This window comes from Salvelinus namaycush, chromosome 22 (genome assembly GCF_016432855.1).
Source record: "Salvelinus namaycush isolate Seneca chromosome 22, SaNama_1.0, whole genome shotgun sequence".
In the NCBI taxonomy this organism is placed as follows: domain Eukaryota; kingdom Metazoa; phylum Chordata; class Actinopteri; order Salmoniformes; family Salmonidae; genus Salvelinus; species Salvelinus namaycush.
In genome coordinates, this window is record NC_052328.1 from 14097379 (window position 1) to 14112208 (window position 14830).

A 14830-nucleotide genomic window follows, 5' to 3' on the forward strand; every position below is an offset into this window, starting at 1 on the left:
ATGTGCAAAACACCTAGATAAATGATTCAATTTGAAAACATAAACCGGGATCCATCAGATTAAGAGAGAAAAAAGGTGTTTGTGTTGGAGGACATAAGGGACTGTGCAACTTCTCCCAAGGTTACTTTTCAAACTGTTTAATGTCGTCTTGAGGGATGGGTGTATAGCCTAGATCAGTTATTCTTACCAGTAAATTTAGCCATTGGCAACACTAGTGAGGAGAAATCGACTAAAAAGAATATGGCCTCAATTGTTTTACTTTGAGTTAACGGAGTTATAAAACTCTCCAAAAATATATATAGGCATATGCTTATTAAAAGCTCAGTGGTAGCCAATGTTCAACGGAATTGTTTGGTGTGACCTACCAAGCATGCACCTGACATGTCATGATGATTGGTTTCAATAATGCCTCAAATGTACCCTAATCAATTCACTGTCACTCAGTGTCATTCATCCCCTTTTCAAAACATTTAATTAACACTCTGAATGTACTTATGTTCAATGATACTAATTAGGTTAGATTACTTTCTAAGAGAGATGGAGTGCGCACGTAACAGTCCACCGCCTCTTCTCTGAAGCAATGACCTTTCACTTAGACATCTGAACAGGTTATAATGAGAAAACAAGTAACTTCATTAACTTCCAATAATCCCTGAGAAGCATTTAAGATGTGAATGAGGTAGGGAGGGAGCTAACAGAAAATAATAAAGAGCATGGTGGAAAAAAAAATAATTGCTGGTTAAGTAAGAGATGGCCAAACATCTAGCGTATAGACTGTATAAAATAAGCTTTGGTGGAGTTCGGTTGCAGATTCAATCATTTAGAGAGACGATTTGTCTTGAACTGCCGGCAAACAAACACTATAGTGCAGGTTGTTTATATCCACCTCTGTTTGAGACCAACCGGAAAGTATGTGGCGGGTCACAGATAATTGGAAACGGCCAACTAAACAAACAGAAAGAGAGTCCTGACAGGATGGCAATGGGAGCATGTGGCTGAAGGGTAAATTTGCATAAGAATCGCATGGTGCTGCTTTCTGAAGTGCATTCCACCAAAACGGGGGCACTGAAGGAGAGCTCGCGCCACACGGCTACGGGTTTCAGAGAGCATCCTCCCTTTCACCAGCCCCCTGGCTCTTCCCCCTCCACACACACACAACAGATCAACAATTGTCTGCTGAGCTCCCTGGTAAATGGTAGGGACTGTACTGTGTTCACGTCACTTCCAAGCGCTAGCAGCAGCTTTCTGGATACTCAGCAGCAGGGATAATGAACAGTCACGCAGTAGCCGGGCTGGCTCGGATTCAGCTCAAATCCACTGCCCCAGACATTCCGCTTCCGCTGTGTCCAGAGGATGATTAATATCTCAGCTACAAATCACAAGTTTTATTACCAGGTCCAACCCATGACGGTGAGTGTCAGGTTTATTGCAAAGCCAGCCCCCACAGACATGGTTTTTTTTGCAACAAATTTTCTTCAATAATAAAAAAAAAAAGGAGAGGTGGCATCATGGTGAAGAGCACAGGCTTCCGGCACAGCTCTCCTTATTAAAACACAGGTGCAACAGATTTAATTTCCACATATTGGTGAACCATTTTATTTTACAAGCTCCAACATCAGCTCTATTCAATCTCACTCTCTGATCCATCAGCAGCCAATACTCAAAAGTGTAATCTTGCCACAAATCCTAACGTCTCTTTCCTAATTGACAAAACCCAAAGAGAGCTCTATATTACCAAACCACACTCATTCTGATTAGATTTTTTTTTTTTTACTCCTTTCTCTCAAAGCTGGATTTATCCCTCTCTAAACTACCACGCCAAGCTCATCATTCCACCACTACACCCACAAACCTCATGAGTGTGTGCCTACCGCGTGGGCCCCAGAGTGAGGAGAACTTTCTGGGACTGGTGGCAGAGGCTCCCTCTCAGGGGAGACAACAAGCGGTGCTGAAAAGCCTAGCTCTTTAGGCTGCTGAACCAGTGTAGTAGAGGTGCCCCTCCTCCCCGGAGCAGACACATAGAACAACAGAAGAGTGCTGTCCACACTGCAGTTAGGCCATACAAGTTCGCTGTAATATTTTAACAAGGTCCACTTTTTTTTCTTCTCTGCTAGCACTTCTCAAAAAATGAAATCTCGTTAAACATTTAAGGGGATATTTTACTCAAATTACAAAATGACATATTGGTATGACAGGAATCCCTGCTTTAGTTTAGTTTCCCTGGCACCGTCTCCAAATGCTTACGTTTGAGCATTTGTGGCACAAATCCCATTCAAGTCATGGTACCGATATTAGCATTTTTCATATATCATGTTCAAATCATCTATAAATGACAGATTCAGAATCAATTTGAGATACTTTCGGATGATTTGGACAAGATGCACAAAAAATGCTAATACCAGTACCATGATGAATGGGATTTGTGCCACACACGCTAAAACATTTGCATTTGGAAACAGTGCCAGGGTCATAGAGTAAGTAAACCAGTGAATAATTTTGTAATTTGTGTGAACTATCCCTTTAATAAAATGCGGATTGCCTTTGCCTAGTTATCCAGCTGAAATCACACACTCAGCTACATCTGTCAGCACACCACATGGAGTGTGCATTATAGGTCTTCACGGGTCCCAAAAATTTGACCTGGGGCTTTCCCACCCAGACCGGATACACATACATTTATTTTTTTTAAACGTAGAGACCTGTTCCGAACAGACCCGAGGACATATAGACCTGGTCAGATCCAGCGAGGGAAGCAGCAGAAAAGTAATTTAAGCTACATTATTAACCAGAACTGATAAAGCCCGAGGAGGGAGAGAAGTGCCGCTCTAGCAGGCGGGGAGGGGCCGTACTTTGAGCGAGTGACACAGGGAGGAGGCAGCAACAGACAGTAACCATCCAAGACACACGTTACTGTAGATTAATAGCTGCCATAGCTAGGTTATTTATCATCAAATATGATTGTAGTACCAGTCTTAACTGCTAGTTAAGCTATCTAATGTTAGCTAGCTAGACTGAGGCTGCAGTGCAAGCGCTTTCTAATCCGACAAATAACTCCTCATAATATTAAGTTGCACCCTACCTGTTGCTTCTTTTAGTTTCGTCATTTTAATTCAATTTTACATTGACGAAGTACCTATTTTTTGCCACACACAGAGCAAGGCTCTGACTGTAGCCTATTGCCGCTTTGATGACTCACGATGGGCCAACAACAAGCTACACTCTCGTGAAAAGCAAGAGCAGCAGCATAAATTATGCAATTTCTCTCTCTACAGCAGCGTTCGGGTCTGTACAGGCCCTTTCCGGACAAGTCAGTTAAAATGTACACATATCCGAGACAATCATATCAGATCCAACCCAGACCTGTGATATTATTTAGAATTCTGGATCGGTCTCGGGTACAGGTGGAGCCGTGAAAACATCTAGTGTGCATCCCGTCCATGTTATAACAGCGTCAGTAAACTAAATGTTATCAGTGTAGTGGGGGAGGCTGGGCTTGTCTTTTCCCAAGCATCAATTCCAGGGAAATGTAACTCATTATGACCCGAGATGTTTTGCAATACAGACAATGGCATTCTGGTTAGACCACAATTCAAGTAAAGTTCTTTACAAAAGACACATTTGTACCACAAGTCAAGAAACACAAGAAGGACAAAAGACAGTATGGCTACAAACCAGAAGCAGGGAACACATTTGACTGCGTGGAAGTTTCACTACACTATATTTCTGATGAATGATTGGCCAACAAATACATTGACCACTAGTAGTCTTCTCATAAAACACTGGCAGCCCACTGGTGTGTGGGTAAGTCTCAATGGAAAAGCACCACTAGACTTCTGCTAGAGCTAGACTACTGCTCTCCCTACAGAGACAAGCATGATGGAATAAATGTACCACCCACATATTTTATAAAGGAAAAATACAAAAAGCACTTAAGTTCATTTCAAGTTGACATAAGAACACAGAGTGAAAAACTGGGGCTACAGTGAAGCCTAATTAATTACCAGGCTACGTTGGATATAGCTTTCAAACTCTAGGTGGCATTCTGCAGTCTCCCTATAGTTTTCAGCCATTAGCTTTGCCCACGACTACCTCATGTGAACTACAATCCCAACGCTGTGATGTAACATTTAGAAACAATAATCAGCGCTTGCGATACAGCTTCGAAATATACGGCCCTCATCTTTCATCAGCGAGAAAGAATCCTTAAAATAAAAAATATACACTTACTGTAGCAGTTTTGCACAGATTCATACAGCCATGGGTGTCTCCATCCGATTAAACAACACTTCTGCTACCCTTCGAGTTCAAATCAAATTTTATTAGTCACATGCGCCGAATACAACAGGTGTAGTAGACCTTACAGTGAAATGCTTACTTACGAGCCCCCGACCAACAATACAGTTTTTTAAAAATACGGACAAGAATAAGAGATAAAAGTAACAAGTAATTAAAGAGCAGCAGTAAAACAACAATAGTGAGACTATATACAGGGGGGTACCGGTACAGAGTCAATGTGCGGGGGCACTGGGTTAGTTGAGGTAGTATGTACATGTAGGTAGAGTTACTGAAGTGACTATGCATAGATGACAATAGAGAGAGTAGCAGCGGTGTAAAGAGGGGGAGGGGCAGTGCAAATAGTCTGGGTAGACATTTGATTAGATGTTCAGGAATCTTATGGCTTGGGGTTAGAAGCTGTTTAGAAGCCTCTTGGACCGAGACTTGGCGCTCCGGTACCGCTTGCCGTGCGGTAGCAGAGAACAGTCTATAACTAGGGTGGCTGGAGTCTGACAATTTTTAGGGCCTTCCTCTGACAACACCTAGTATAGAGGTCCTGGATGACAGGAAGCCTGGCCCCAGTGATGTACTAGGCCGTTCGCACTACCCTCTGTAGTGCCTTGCGGTTGGAGGCCGAGCAGTTGCCATACCAGGTAGTGATGCAACCAGTCAGGATGCTCTCGATGGTGCAGCTGTAGAACATTTTGAGGATCTGAGGACCCATGCCAAATCTTTTCAGTCTCCTGAGGGGGATAGGTTTTGTCATGCCCTTTTCACAACTGTCTTGGTGTGCTTGGACCATATTAGTTTGTTAGTGATGTGGACACCAAGGAACTTGAAGCTCTCAACCTGCTCCACTGCAGCCCCGTCAATGAGAATGGGGGCGTGCTTGGTCTTCTTTTTCCTGTAGTCCGCAATCATCTCCTTTGTCTTGAGCACGTTGAGGGAGAGGTTGTTGTCCTGGCACCACACGGGCAGGTCTCTGACCACCTCCCTATAGGCTGTCTCATCGTTGATCAGGCCTCCCACTGTTGTGTCATCGGCAAATTTAATGATGGTGTTGGAGTCGTGCCTGGCCGTGCAGTCATGAGTGAACAGGGAGTACAGGAGGGGACTGAGCACGCACCTCTGAGGGGCCCTTGTGTTGAGGATCAGCGTGGCAGATGTGTTGTTACCTACCCTTACCACCTGGGAGCTGCCCATCAGGAAGTCCAGGATCCAGTTGCAGAGGGAGGTGTTTAGTCCCAGGGTCCTTAGCTTATTGATGAGCTTTGAGGGCACTATGGTATTGAACGCTGAGCTGTAGTCAATGAATAGCACTCTCACGTAGGTGTTCCTTTTGTCCAGGTGGTAAAGGGCAGTGTGGAGTGCAATAGAGACTGCATCATCTGTGGATCTGTTAGGGCGGTATACAAATTGGAGTGGGTCTTGGGTTTCTGGGAAAATGGTGTTGATGTGAGCCATGACCAGCCTTTCAAAGCACTTCATGGCTCCAGACGTGATGCTACAGGTCGGTAGTCATTTAGGCAGGTTACCTTAGTGATCTTGGGCACAGGCACTATGGTGGTCTGCTTAAAACATGTTGGTATTACAGACTCGGACAGGTGTTCGGAGCATGCTAGATAGCTAATTAGCACAGGTGGTTGCATCTTGTCTTCCGTAAACAGGCGCTGTAACATGGAGATATGGCCATGGGGGAACACTAATCCTAACACGGTGTGTATCAATTTAAAACATTTTTAAAAGTATTATTATTTCTCACTGATGAAAGGTCCTTATGCTTACAAAACGGTATGCATGTTAATGTTCAGACTGAGCATCGAGGCTCATAACAAAACTTCACTGTACAGAAGATGCCTTCGTCCAATGACTCGTGTAATGTAATGGAACTGAGAGTCATGATCAAGGGCTGTTGGATACTGTCTCCACCATTGGCTAAAACAATGACAATTTCAGAAGTTACTGACCACTGTAAAATGCTTTTTAAACATCAGTAATACGATTTGAAGTGTACTCATTCCAATTACAGGGACTTGAAAGAGTCCTGTATTGTTATTTTTCGTCACTATCTCCCCGAGTCGGGAGTGAATAATTTGCATGCCCACTGCCTTCCTTGGATGTGGTAGCCGTTTCTCAGGCAGCCTATCCGGAATCGAACCCTGATTCCCCGTTAACCCTGGTCACCATGGTAGGCACAGAAACTACCATCAAAAGTTGATAAGGCAGACATTCGAATGAGACGCCAGTGCTGCGAAGGATTACCAAAAGCAGGTGGGGAACCCGATAGCAACCCGTATGGGTTTTGGGTCTGATAATTGCCCATGTCCCCGAAGGTCAGCACTTGCTGGCACGTCTTAGCACTAGAACTGAGCGATCAATGGAACCATAACTGATTTAATGAGCCATTCACAGATTCCCTGTACCGACCATGTGCACTTAGACTTGCATGGATTCATCTTTTTTTGTGAAAAGAATATGGCAGGATCAACCAGGTAGAGCATGAGGGAACAGTCTCTAAGAGGCACAGTTGATGAGGGCCCTCCCAGGATGCATCACGTATTCCAATTGGTCAGGAGTGAGAATGATAGACCATCCTCTCGGTGTGTCCTAATACAGAGAGTGAGAACCAGGAATGGAAGTACTACAGCCAGACCCCAATATCTGTCTGCACTATCACTACGGCCAGGTAAAATAACTAGACCCTCCCCAGATGGCAGAGACAGACCCAGAGGACGCTGAAACAATGTTCACCTGCTGAGAGTGAGAATCCAGGCGTGGGAGTATGAATACATAAAATTTCACTCAGAACCACTTAAAATGATAAAAATTGCAACAGAATACAAATAGGTCTAACGCAAATAAGTGTTATTTGATGAACAATAAGTTTAAAAATGTCATTATAGAAGTTTATTAACGGGCTAAGTATCTTCATGTCACACTAACAGGCTGACCACACCGCTCACGTCGTGTGCGCGTTGCAAAATAAATTTTGAAATCTGTGTTATTCAATTATTGCTCCCACACTGCTCGTGTTGCCAAGGGCTAAAATAGAAGTCCTTTCTATTTCTGATGCAGATCGCGCTGCAAGTCCTGCCTCTCCCATCTCCTCATTGGTTTATAGAAGCAGGTACCCACGTGCCATCTCCTCGTTGGTTATACCCACGTGGGTGATTGAAAGACAAACTGTGTTGCTGGTCAGTGTAGTAATATTATGACAGTTTAGATGCCAATCACCATGTTAGTTCAAAGATGAATTGCCTGGAAGGAGGAGAGATGACTAGAAACGATTCAGTTGACCGGTTTATTTGTGGATTAATTGTCAGGAGTAGAGGACCTTGTGCATTTCAGGTAAAATAACAACTCAATGTTTATATCCCAGGACAAATTAGCTAGCAAAAGCAAGCTAGCTAAATAGGACAAATTAGCTTGCAAGTGCAAACTAACTAGCTAAATTGCCATAAATGTTTAATGCTTTTTGACCTGTCCCCAAATTAATGTCATTGGTTCAGAGTTTGTTTTGATATTTTAACCTGCGTGTTGGTGATAGCGTTTGGTGTAGGTGAACAAAATAAATGTATGGACGATGGCGCACGCGCACAGCTGGTTTGGGTTCCATGTAAGGGGGACAAAAAGCTCTCACTCCGTTGGAAATCTCAAACTGTTGGTCCATTTTGGGCTTTATTGTTAACAGTAAGCCTAACATTTCACCACAACATGTTTTCATTGCTTTTTTTCCTTAATTGTACAAATTATTTGCATATATAAATTCAAAAGGCATCACATCAAAGGACTAAGAAACAGACCCCTTTTATGGCAATGGCAGAGAAGTGCAATATTTTGATAAATATTTCTGATGTAAAGCTTACAAATGTGTTCAAGCCATGTGCTCCAGCCATGTCTGTACTTCCTTATTGCAGAATCCTGCACAGCACAATGGTGCCCAAATGCTGGTTCATTGTTTAAATCACAGAATTGTGTCACACTAAGTGGACATTGATTAAATGTTGGCCCTAAAAGCAATCAAAACTATTTGGAAATATCATGAATAGACTGGGGGGGACTATTCTTTCTTGAAATACATTTGTTACAAATAAAAGAGTAAGTGAAGGGAATATTATTTATTTTTTCATTAAATTGACTTAAGTTTAAAGTTTCACTACCTTACCTGGGACAGTCACACCATTGAACACTTGTCACGGTTGGTTTATTGTAAGAAAACACATTATACACTGCATGAATTGACTCATGATTCAAGTAAAAATAAAAATAAATAAAAAAGCTTTTAGTATTGTATAACAATTTTGTCATTATGGATTTTTTTTAAATGGGCGTCTAGTCAACTACCCATATCAAGTTTTGATTTCAACTTTTAAAGAAGGAATTGTCACCCGACCTCGAATTTCATGAGGTTTTCTTGAAAGTGAAAAATGACAGGTGCTTAGATCAAACGATATGGACGAATCAGAGTTAGCAAATCTGAGGCCATATTACTTTAGCAATCGAGATAGTGATGCATTGACAGCATACTGGCATACTCATTATGCAGATTCGGTTGCAAAACGTTTCGTCAATCGTTTACATTACTAAGCAAACGAGTTTCTATTGGACAAATTCAAGTAGGTCCCTCCCCATTTCGTTCCGTTTACCTTCGTTTGGTTTCTTACACCGTAAACGTTTTCTGATGCAAAACGTAATCCACTACCTCAGTGCCATCAATATCAGTCAACGGTGGATTTATCGGTCAGATCAAATCATAAAAACATTGAGTAGGCTTTAAATACAAACGGGCACCTCTGTCGATACTTACTCACACGACATAGCCTGCGGCAATGTCCGACTCAATGATTCACAGTCGATGCAAATGACTTAGCCAGTTAAAACAAATGCAAAATATCTCCGATATCTATCTTAACAATTTAGCTAAAATTAATAAAAATAAGCCATCGATTTGTTGTCATGATTAACCGGTCACGCGATAACGAAAGTACATCCCCATCGAATTCGGTTCTGTGGCCCACTTCAAAAGGTATTGTATCGAATTCTGTTAAAAAATAACACATCTACAAACGTTTGCTTGTTTAGATTATTATAAATATAGACAGCTAAACTTAAATCTTACCTGTTTAATGTCTGCTGTTATAGTTACCCCAAATAATAAATTTTAAAAAATCAGTGTCAGAGGGCTGAGTCAGATCCGTAATAAACTTTATCCGCTCTTCTTAGGACGGACGCTGTCTGCAGTTTGGTCGCAAGGAAGGAAGCTCATGCGCTGTAATTATTCGATCACGTTGCGTAGACTAGACTCACGAATGACAATTATATAAGTGCCTAACCATTAAGCACTTACACAAACGATAACAAACGGTTTATTCTCTATAAAACCGAAATTCAGCTATGGTTGTTCACGGCCAAAGTTGATCTCCTACCCTCTTCATCTATCGCCATCTTTACCCGCGGGGTACGCTGGGTAATCCTAGGAATCCCCACGCAGTGCGCGTCCTGACGTTCATGATATTCTGGAAATGGGATGGCAGGTGGGCTCTTCCAACTTTGCGCTAGCTGCAGCACTTCATAGGCCACTAGTTTCATGGTAGACATAATAAGTGAAGGTGCTTTTTTTTTATATCAATTGAAGTACATTAATTTAATAATAGGCTAAAGCGTTAAAGGTTTAAATGTTAAACGTTTATAGCAAAGTGCCCAATAATCTACTTCATGATGTCAATTAAATTAGGCCTACTGCCCAACATAGGCCATTTAAGCAATAAGGCCTGAGGGGATGTGATATGGCCAATATACATACCATGGCTAAGGGCTGTTCTTAAGCATGCACAACACAGAGTGCCTGGAAACAGCCCTTAGCCGTGGTGTATTGGTCATATACCACAAACCCCTGAGGTGCCTTAATGCTATTATAACCTGGTTACCAACTTAATTAGAGCAGTAAAAAAAATACATGTTTTGTCACACCCATGGTTACTCTTTTTTGTATGGGCATTAGCACAGTATACCTGATCCCAATTCTAGTTCCAAGACAGCAGCAATTAGAAAAAACTAAAAAGTAGTTTTTGCTGATTTGTTGGTTCATTGAACCATGTCGCGCGCTGTAGTTTAAAAACTCTGTAGATAATGCTGAAACGATGGCATCATATCTGAATTTCTCCATCTTTATGCATCTTCACCATTGATCCCAAGTGGAAGACAAAACAATAATTCATAATTGTATTTACAGGATAGGACATCCCCAAATAGTTCAAGTAATATCTGAAATGTATGCTACTGCAGGAATCTTTGTTTTTTGGACAAAATGAGCCAGAACAAAGCGTTGGGAGAAAAGAGGCTGCCCAATTCTGATATTTTTTCCACTGACACGACACATCAGCCCTTTTCACACCAGATATTTTTCTGATCTGATTGGTCAAAAGACCAATTAGTGAAAATAAGATCAGAATTGGGCTGCCATTGTAAACACAGTGAGGGTCGTCTGGGCTCCTGATGTGTTACACATAGAGGCTGAGCAGCAGGTGGCAGTCTCAGATCCTAGTTGACACATTTGTGGCTCCATGAGCAAAGATGAGCACTCCTCAGAGCAGAAAACCAGTTCAGTTAACTTCATCAATGATTGCTCATTCCAGGCGCCCTGCCATTTTAAACTGAATCAATTATTACACAGGGGTTGGCAATGGTATAGGCTATATTTGGACAAATAAAAAGTGTTTTAAAATTGTTATTTTACTAGGCAAGTCAGTTAAGAACAAATTCTTATTTTCAATGACAGCCTATGAACAATGGGTTAACTGCCTTGTTCAGGGGCAGAACAACAAGTTTTTACCTTGTCAGCTCAGGGATTCGATCTTACAACCTTTAATTTACTAGTCCAACACTCTAACCACTAGGCTACCTGCCGCAGAATGATTAACCACTTTAGGATTATATAAGATTAAAGTAGGTAAATGATATAAGGCACTTATGGTTGTCTCAGAAGTCATTGTTTAGAATCACTAGTTCTACAACATTTCAAACAATGTTGTCAACAGCACCTTGCCATACCCTCTAGTAAGACAATTAATTAACCTGCATTCATCTTTCAACAGCACAAAACAATGCTCCTGCAGTTGCATATCTCTCTATATTCTAATGTGCTGGTTGTTGTTTGGTTTCATCAGGTGAGGAGGCCCTTTCCTGTCAGGCCCAGCAGAAGGTTGCATACTAATGCTCTACCTGCCTGTTAGAAGTGCAGACAGCTGACCTGAGAACAGAAGGTAGAGAACACGTGTCACGCCATAGGGGTCAGAGTCCACTGGCCCAGCACTTCAGCAAGCCTCACATCATGACGGGGAGCAGGCTGGTGAGTGAGTCATTTGCATTTTAGGTGGAGGAGCTAGAAAAAATTTGAATGAATTAAAAACAATGAGTCATCATGAATAATTTCCCCCAACACATGAGAAAACCAGCAAACCAGAGCGTTGTGATCACTGTCTCCTCATCAAACAAAATCCTCTCAAATCTGCACAGGCAGGTGGGTGGGGTGGGGGGGGGGGGGGGTGAGCAACAGAGAGAAGTGGATTACGGTAGTTGAGATATTGTTTATTTAGGAATAATTAAGAGTCGCATGAAAAGGTAAGTGCTTTCAAAATACAATATGCAATTTCATGGTAGAACATGCCCTAAAACCTTTCACAAAGCTCTGTAGGCATATTACTGAAAACATAAACTGCAAGGTCAAAGAAAACTTTTGGAAACACGGCAGCCTGTAATTAATGGCAGTTTGGTAATTCAGTTTTTTGTGTTAAAACAGCAGAGGAAACCAATGTACCATCACCCAGGCTTTGTTTTTACCGGTGGTGGAAAAAGTAGTTGTCATACTTGAGTAAAAGCAAAGATACCTTCATAAAAAATGACTTAAGTAAAAGTGAAAGTCACCCAGTAAAATAATACTTGAGTAAAAGTCTAAAAGTATCTGCTTTTAAATATACTTAAGTATTATAGATAGCCAGAGGCACACTCAAACACTCAGACATAATTTACAAATGAAGCATTTGTGTTAAGTGAGTCCACCAGATCAGAGGCAGTAGGGATGACCAGGGATGTTCTCTTGATAAGGTTGTGAATTGGACCATTTTCCTGTCCTGCTAAGCATTCAAAATGTAACAAGTACTTTTGGGTGTCAGGGAAAATGTATCTTTAGGAATGTGGTGAAGTAAAAGTAGTACTTTAAAGTCTTTTTACGTAAGTACTTTAAACCACAGATTTTTACTACAACAACCGTTTGGATACATTGAGGATGTAAGCATATTATGTGTAAATACACTAAGCTGCTAAAATGGGGATTCATCTGTTTTTTAAATATTTTTCTTTATGTTTAAAAGAGAATCTAAATTATAATCAAACTAGACCAAACCTAAACTAGAATCCATTCCACAATAGGCAACTTTGGTTGTTTGTGTTAACTAGATGGGAAGGGTTATATTAGTGTGCCACACATAAAAGTATAAACATGTTTTGATTCTAATATTCTCATGAAGAGGCAGCATGAACCTTGAGAGAGCCACCGTTTCCCCTTTTCACACCAGCAGGTTCAGCCCCCGGCTATGTTTGTTTTCCTTGGTTGGAGAACGTTCTGGCTTGCTGGAAAACCCATTCGTGGCACAGCGGGAAAATCTGCTCCTCTTCCGCTGTAGTGTAGTGTCGCAGAGCTTCATGTCACTAATGTGGGTAAGGCAGAGTGACAGAGCCTGCCAGATCCTTTCCCCTGTTGTCTTCTGATGGAGTGTCATTATGGTTTACAAAACCGACATGCTTGTTCCGCTCAAGTGGTGGCAAGGCCCCTAAACAACTATTTACAATTCTCAACATTTGAAGTGTTACAAATTGTTATTCACCGACATAAACAATGACTGATTGGCTGTATATCTTGTTGAATGGAGGTTTCAGAGCTCTCAGACATTACATTTCACAGAAGAGTGATTGAATGTAACCCCTGTGTAGCTCCTGGACATCTCTAATAGGATGAAATGAGACAACAGTTACATGCTGCCTTCAAATAAATGAGAGGGAAATTCACTATATTATCTCTATATCTAGCATTACCAGACATAACCACAAGGGGAGGATTGGTAGCAGCAATTACTCTCCTAATTGTCGATGAGCATGGAGGGGGGGTCGGTTGGGCTCACTTAGGGTGACGTGATGATGTCTCATAGGGATGTTTTTGAAGGTCTATGTCCCTAGAGGAAAATGTGTGATAGCAGTGCAGCAGCTGGAGCTTTCTCCGGTTATCACTCATTCTTTCATACCTCCATCCCATTCATTTTTCCCATAGGGATTTGACCCTATTATAAACACTGTGAGTATACAAGTTATTGCACATGTATACCCTTTAGTCATGTGTCATTGGAAAGCTTAGATTCACACCTATCCATCAGACACATTTTCGGAATGTTCAGATGGACAGTACTTTGATTTTTGACCTCTAGGGTACATATCAGAATTACCTGTATAAATTGCTTTAAAACGGCAATCCTGTTACATTTTAAACTTTGTTTGACATGTGATTCTGAAAGCTCATGAAATTACCTTTCAAATGATATATAATATACAGTAACCAACTTTGAAAGCACCAACTACAACTATTGTTTATAAATCCCCCATATTCTGCCATTGGCATTAGGATGTTGGAAGCTTAGCCATATTTTTTTGGATTGTAACTTTGGTGATAGAGGCACCAAATTTCACACAAACAGATAAAACAGGTTTTACAAATATTTGTAAATACATGGCTATCACAGGATTCAAACATTAACCACACAGAAGCCTTTTTCCAATATTGCCGACTTATTGGATGAATTTTGCATGACCATACCTGTATAAAATATAATGATAGTATGCCCAATAATATAGTAAAATGTTCATAGTGATGTAGAATACACAACCAAATGAGCCAGGAGTGCCAGATTTACAAAGATGTTAAATTATTCACACAAATGTGGTAAGAATGTGCACAAAAAGCTGTCCGAATCGCCGATTTCTGATTTCTGTTTTGATCCTTAATTGAAATATTTAATATTCAAACATTTACAATTCATTTATACATGTAAATAGTCAGGAATTTAAGATGATTAAAACGATATACAATGTTGTCCTATCAACTGTTTTCATTATGAGAACTATAAACCTTCTACGTATATTCCGTTACCATGTAGTAAATCCGATGTTGGACCTGTTAAGGCCAATTATATTACTTTTAGTATTCTATAACAGACCAATCTGCTATGGCCTCAAAGTAAGAATATATCTCAATTTAGACTATGTAATGGTTTGCTGCTCTCATCATAAAGATATTAGGTTAAAACGTATTGGCATTCCTATTGAATTTTACATTGTAATGTATGCAGTTTATTTTTTTATGAAAACAGTTAATAGGACAACATTGTATATCATTTGAATCAGATCACATGCATGACTTTTCACATGTACATATCCATTTTAAATGTTTGAAGATGAAATATTGCAATTAAAGATACAAAAATATCATATTCTTCCCAAAATTCTGTGA

At 40.8% G+C, this 14830-nt stretch overlaps 1 protein-coding gene across 2 annotated transcripts in view; it reads right to left on the reverse strand.

The window, feature by feature from the left end:
* Positions 1 to 9736, reverse strand: part of tjap1 (tight junction associated protein 1 (peripheral)) — a 73855-nt gene extending 64119 nt beyond the window's left edge. For both annotated transcript variants that reach the window (XM_038960430.1, XM_038960429.1), the window contains exon 1: positions 9395 to 9736. The gene's annotated coding sequence lies outside the window, so the exon portion shown is untranslated. The remainder of the gene's footprint in view (positions 1 to 9394) is intronic.
* Between the last annotated feature and the right edge of the window lie 5094 nt (positions 9737 to 14830).